The sequence below is a fragment of the Triticum aestivum genome, chromosome 5A (assembly GCF_018294505.1).
Source record: "Triticum aestivum cultivar Chinese Spring chromosome 5A, IWGSC CS RefSeq v2.1, whole genome shotgun sequence".
NCBI classification, from domain to species: domain Eukaryota; kingdom Viridiplantae; phylum Streptophyta; class Magnoliopsida; order Poales; family Poaceae; genus Triticum; species Triticum aestivum.
In genome coordinates this window covers 268,742,864-268,749,724 of record NC_057806.1, presented here as the reverse complement: position 1 = coordinate 268,749,724, position 6,861 = coordinate 268,742,864, and positions in this window count along the sequence as shown.

Here is a 6,861-nt window from a genome sequence, read left to right as displayed (position 1 = left end):
AGGGGTCACTTTATCAAGTGGGCGGAGCCAAAATATGGCGCATCGCCGAAACCGGATACCTGTCCGGTACTCTGAAGAAGACGTCTGAAGACTGGCCTTCGGAATGGTTTTATATGGAGGATGTCCCCCTTCTAGACCCTGTTCGGTGGGGTCTACCCGAGTTCAACAATGCTCCTCTGAAGAAACGCCGAAGCTGGCGCCCACGGAGCCCCCAGGAGGAAGACAACGGAGAAGTCCTTGACCTGATGAACCGGATTAAAGCGCTGGCTCAATCAGGATTGACAGTAATCGAGGTTATGTCAATATGCATAATGCGGGGAGTACAGCCACTTCAATATCGAGGGCACCCCCTGTGGTGTTTTAACGGGGAAGATGATGCCACCCGTTGCGGGCGTAAGGGACCGGACTCCGCTGCTGCTTTAGCAAAAATTCTGTCCGAGTTGTTCAAGGGAGAGGAGGAGTTCATCCGTATCAAGCCACGGGATGGATTCTCCATGTACAACCCTCCAAGCTGGGTGAGTTATATCTCCTTACTCCCATTCTTCCCGCATTCTTTGTCATAGGTACTCACCTTGCCATTTTACAGCAGGAACTGCGAAAAGCTGTAAGGGAGGTCAACAGCCCATCTCCACAACCAGAGGACCCTAACCAGGCCCTCGGTCTCGGACTCGAAGAAGATCCGGACATATTCATGGAGCTGATAGACATGCAGTTCTATCAATTGAGCTGTGATGACGCCATGGTGGCCATTACGACCGACTATCCCGGACTGCTCCCTGCGTCGCACGTAAGAAAAACCAAAATCCCAACTCCAAAAACTAGGATCCCCTTTTAGACACTTCACCTACCATATACATATGGTGTTTTACAGGGAAGGCATTCGGGACGCCGTGCCGAACCCGCAGCAACTCGCCAACAAGAGGCACCGAGGCCGGGTAGGCCAAAAAGGAAGGCGGTCAGGATGGAGATGCCGACGCAGAGGTATGACAAAAAACCCCGCTCCATGGTTGTCGTCTTTCTCAAAATGTAATGACGTCCATGTTTCTTTAATAGAAAAAAACGCTCACCGGAATATGTCCGGAGAGGCTGCCGATCACGCTTCCACCAGTCGGGCTCCAGGGCCGGACATAGAGGCGGAAGCCGACATGGGGCGGACGCCGGATACTCCTCCTACAGAGGATGCAGATAGACTGTCCGCTACAAATTCAAAAGTGGAGAGCGCCATGAATCATAGGCGTCACCGGGCCGTACTCTGTGACGCTTGCTTCTCACCAGAGGCATTTGATGCCTTCAATTCTGGAGACACGTACCTCCGTGCTGCTCAAAATGGTCTAGCCAGAGCCACGGGCTAGTATGTAAGGGATGTACGGGTAAGCAAATCTGACGATTATATGTATCAGTAGCCCCTGAGACTTGAAACAGTTGACGCAACTGATTTAAGGATCATTATTTGTGCAGGTTCTTATGGAGAAGAATTCCCAACTATCTCAAGAGCTGGACGAGTGCAAGGCCCAGCTGGAAGCCGCTGTTGCCGCATTGAAGGAGTCCAAAAAGGGTCCCCCCTGGTAACTCTTTTGTCTATTGCAAAGAATATCAGTACCAGGTAGTATGCGGCATGTATGCACACCTAACAATAGATGTTGCAGGTGGCCCTGGAGTGAATCCGGAGGCCGTGGAGGCGGATACGGCAGGTGATGATCGACAGCAAAATGCTGGCGAGCGCGTGCTAACGCGAGTCAGGCAGGAGAAAAATGATCTCCAAGATGCCAATATCCGGCTAGGCGTGGAACTGAAGGATGTCCGAGCCCAGCTTGCGGACTCTGTGAAGGAGAATAAATGGCTTCAGCGCGGCATTTTTAGTAAGTGCTTGAGCGAACTTTTTAAAGGAGTTCGGCGAAGAAGCCTGCTAACAGTGTTATGTATGCAGGTATGCTGACGGGTCGTCCCGCGGAGGAGATGCCCGGGTCCTCGGGTGATCTTCTGCCAGAGCTCTCACAACTGCACGAACAAGTTCGGCAGGTGATGTAGAGTATTGCCCAAGCCTTGTGGCCGTCCGCGTCCCCGCCAGGAGGCATGGGGGAGTTTATAGAGAAGCTCAAGGGAGTGCGGCGGCGCTTCCGATTATGGAAGATATCAGCTTGGCGACAAGGTGCACGGGAAGCATGGGCTATGGTGAAGACACGATATACCAGGGTTGACCCAAACCACATGGCCGAGGTCGGACCTGTGGGGCCCGATGGGAAAGAGATCCCTGTCAGCTTAGTGTATGATCAAGTAGAATTAGCCACAAAGTATTCCCAACAGGATTGTAGGCTAGACAGCCTGTTGGATGGTATAGAAGAAGAATTTAATCAGTCTTAGTGACTGTGTACTTCAAGTGACATATGTAATGTCCCTAGCCGGATTATAAATCATTTTTCATGGCAGACCTTTTCGCTTCGACCACTGGACCCGATAGTCCGGAGTGTATCCGAATACCCACTTGGTTATATAAAAATCGGGGTATGCATAGAAACCAGGCGTAGGGGTCATAAGTGCTTGAACGGACAAGTATCCAACTAGCTATGTTATATTACATGGATAGTAAGAAACATCTTCCAGGGAGAATAGTTCCGTTAAGGGTTCCTTTCCCTGGGTACGCATGCCCTAATGTGCATGTCTGAACTGCGAGACGCTGGCTAAAAACATCTGGGGGCGTGTAGTAATTTAAATGAAAGTCATCTTTTATTCACCGACCGAATATTCCCTTAAAAACGCTAGCTTTCGGCTTCACCCAGTCTGAGGTACACATCCGGCTGACCCGGCAGTAACAATCACAGAGGTGCTCCCCTTATGCCCTAGCCGAATTAACGGGAACGTAGGGCATAAACACAAGAGCCAGGCAACCCAGCTTGGCCAAAACTTAAGTCATATGGATGCATATAATGGCGAAAAAAGGTACATGCGGAAGAATAACACATGTGCGGGGCATAAAGCCTGGAAAGATAATTAGATTAAGCTTTTGTATAGGAAGCCCCCAGGTATATTGAGCGTGGTTAGCGCTTCAAGATTGTGTAACCAAGACACAGGTTTAGCCCTTTAGGGCTTTTGAAGAGAAAAGAGAGAAAGAAAGAGAGAAAAAACAAATGTGCAAAAAATTCATGGAGGTAAGGAGACGAACATAGAGTCCGGCGCTAGGCGTAGAATCTTCGGAGTCTAGCTGCGTTCCATGGGTTTGGATCGAGTCGATTATTCGATGCATCCCGCAAACGGTATGCTCCACTGGTCAGAACCTGGTCGATAATGAAGGGACCTTCCCATTTGGGCTTGAGCTTGTTCTTTTTTCTTCTCTGGCAGGCGTAGAACTAGTTCACCAACGTTATAGGTTTTGGCCCGCACTTCTCTGCTTTGATACCTTCGAGCCTGTTGCTGATAGAATGCGGAACGGGCTTTTGGCACGTCGCGCTCCTCCTCCAGGCATCCAAACTGTCCTGCCGATCGATCTCGGCCTCTCTTTCTTCGTACATGCGCACTCGAGGTGAGTCATGAATTATGTCACAAGGCAGCACCGCCTCAGCGCTGTACACCATAAAAAACGGTGTGTATCCGGTGGTGCGATTCAGCGTGGTCCGCAGCCCCCATCGTACAGAGTCGAGCTCCTCTACCCAATGGGTGTCTGATTCCTTTAAGGACCGGACTAATCTGGGTTTAATGCCACTCATGGTAAGACCATTCGCTCGTTCGACTTGACCGTTAGTTTGCGGATGATAGACAGAAGCATAATCGAGCTTGATGCCCATGTTGCTGCACCAAAGTTTCACCTCGTCGGCTGTAAAGTTCGTGCCGTTGTCAGTGATGATGCTGTGGGGGATGCCATAACAATGTACAACCCCGGATATGAAGTCTATCACCGGTCCAGATTCAGCCGTTTTGACAGGTTTGGCTTCTATCCATTTGGTGAATTTGTCCACCATGACCAGTAAGTATTTTCTCTTATGGGTTCCCCCTTTGAGGGGTCCGACCATATCGAGCCCCCAGACCACAAAGGGCCAAGTAATGGGGATTGTTTGGAGGGCGGTAGGTGGCATGTGGCTTTGGTTTGCAAAAAGCTGGCAACCAACACAATGTTGAACCAGATGTTGTGCATCTGCCCGGGCCGTCGGCCAATAAAAACATGTACGGAAGGCCTTGCTTACAAGGGCCCGGGCTGCTGCGTGGTGGCCGCCGAGTCCGGCATGGATTTCTGCCAAAAGCTTCCGCCCTTCCTCTTCGGAGATGCACCTTTGAAGGACTCCATTGTGCTTTTCTTATAAAGCTCTCCCTCATGGACCTTGTAGGCTTTAGATCACCGCACTATGCAGCGAGCCTCATTTTGGTCCTCGGGTAATTCCTGTCTAGTTAGGTAGGCCAAGAATGGTTCTGTCCACGGGGCGATGACGGCCATTATCACGTGGGTTGAAGGTGTTATTTCGGTGGCAGAGCCTCCGATTGTGTCAAAGTATTTGGTATCTGGCGTTGTGGCCGGGTCCGGACTATTTTTGCCGGTGTCCCCTTCCCATACCACGGATGGTTTAAACAGTCTTTCCAGGAAGATGTTTGGTGGGACAGGGTCGCGTTTAGCGCCAATACATGCTAGGATGTCCACTGCCTGGTTGTTTTCCCGAGCCACATGGTGGAATTCCAGCCCCTCGAACCGGGCTGACATTTTGAGGACGGCGTTGTGATATGCTGCCATTTTCAGATCCTTGGCATCGAAGACTCCATTTATCTGGGATATTGCAAGGTTTGAGTCCCCACGCACCTGTAGGCGTTGGATGCTCATGGAGACTGCCATCCGGAGGCCGTGTAATAGGGCCTCGTATTCGGCTGCGTTATTGGAGTCCGTATATAGTATTTGGAACATGTATTGCACCGTGTCTCCAGTGGGGGACGTCAGGACGACGCCAGCCCCTAGGCCAGCCAGCATTTTAGAGCCGTCGAAGTGCATGATCCAATTGGAGTATGCGCCGTACTCTTTAGGGAGTTCGGCTTCTGTCCATTTGGCTACGAAATCGGCCAGTACTTGCGACTTAATGGCTCGTCGTGGCTTATATGTTATGTCGAATGGGAGAAGCTCAATGGCCCATTTGGCAATCCGGCCCGTGGCATCATGGTTGTTTATTATGTCATTGAGTGGTACTTCGGATGCGTCCGTAATCGAACACTCTTGAAAGTAGTGTCGTAATTTCTGGGATGCCATAAATATCGTGTATGCTATCTTTTGGTAATGTGGGTACCGCGATTTGCATGGAGTGAGGACGGTGGATACATAATATACCGGCTTTTGAAGCGGGGATTTATGTCCGTCCATCTCTCGTTCGATGACGAGCACTGCGCTTACAACTTGGTGAGTTGCCGCTATATATAATAGCATTGGTTCGCCAACAGTTGGCGCGGCCAGGATTGGGTTGGCGGCCAGGATGGCTTTGATTTCTTCCAGTCCGGCCATGGCTGCGTCCGTCCACTCAAAGTGTTCGGTGCGCCGAAGAAGGCGATAAAGGGGAAGTGCCTTTTCTCCTAATCGGGAGATAAAGCGGCTTAAAGCCGCCACGCATCCAGTCAATTTCTATATTTGCTTGAGATCAGTTGGGATAGCCAACTGTGACAGAGCTTGGATTTTAGCCAGATTTGCTTCAATTCCTCTACTAGAGACGATGAAGCCCAGGAGCTTTCCTGCAGGAACGCCAAAAACGCATTTTTCCGGATTGAGCTTAATGTCGTATGTTCGGAGATTGGTGAACGTGAGCCTCAAGTCGTCTATTAAAGAGTCGACGTGTCTGGTTTTAATGACCACATCGTCTATATATGCCTCCACAGTCTTACCGATCTACTTTTCCAGACATGTCTGGATCATGCGCTGATATATTGCGCCGGCGTTTTTGAGCCCAAAGGGCATTGTGTTGAAGCAGAAGGGGTCGTATGGTGTTATAAATGCCGTTGCGGCTTGATCAGACTCCGCCATCTTAATCTGGTGGTAACCGGAGTATGCGTCAAGGAAGCACAATGATTTGTGTCCTGTGGTTGCGTCGATGATTTGATCGATGCGAAGGAGTGGGAAGGGATCTTTGGGCAAGCCTTGTTAAGGTCTTTGAAGTCGACACATAGGCGCCAGGATTTATCCTTCTTTGGTACCATCACCAGGTTTGCTAGCCAATCCGGATGTTTTCTTTCTTTAATGAATCCGGCTTCCAATAGCTTGGCCAGCTCTTCTCCCATGGCTTGTCGCTTAGGTTCAGAGAAACACCGGAGAGTCTGCTTGACCGGCTTGAATCCTTTTAGAATATTAAGGCTATGCTCGGCCAATCTGCGTGGGATCCCTGGCATGTCTGAAAGATGCCAGGCGAATATATCCCAATTCTCACGCAGAAACTCCCGTAGTGCGACGTCTACAGCGGGGTCTAACTGTGCCCCAATGGATGCTGTTTTTGTAGGGTCCGTTGGATGGACTTGGAATTTAACTATTTCGTCCGCTGGTTTAAAGGAGGTGGACTTGGATCTTTTGTCTAGTATCACGTCATCCCTGTCCACCGTGGAGCGCAGCGCGGTTAACTCCTCCGCCACAAGGGCTTCGGATAATGCCTCGAGGGCTAGTGCGGCTGTTTTGTTCTCGGCGCGGAGTGCTATGTCTGGATCACTAGCTAGAGTGATAATTCCCTTGGGTCCGGGCATTTTGAGCTTCATGTACCCATAATGGGGTATGGCTTGAAAAATCGTGAATGCCTCCCGCCCTAGAAGGGCGTGGTATCCGCTACTGAACGGGGCCACTTGGAATGTAATTTCTTCGGACCTGTAATTCTCCGGAGTGCCGAATACCACATCAAGTGTGATTTTCCCAGCGCAACG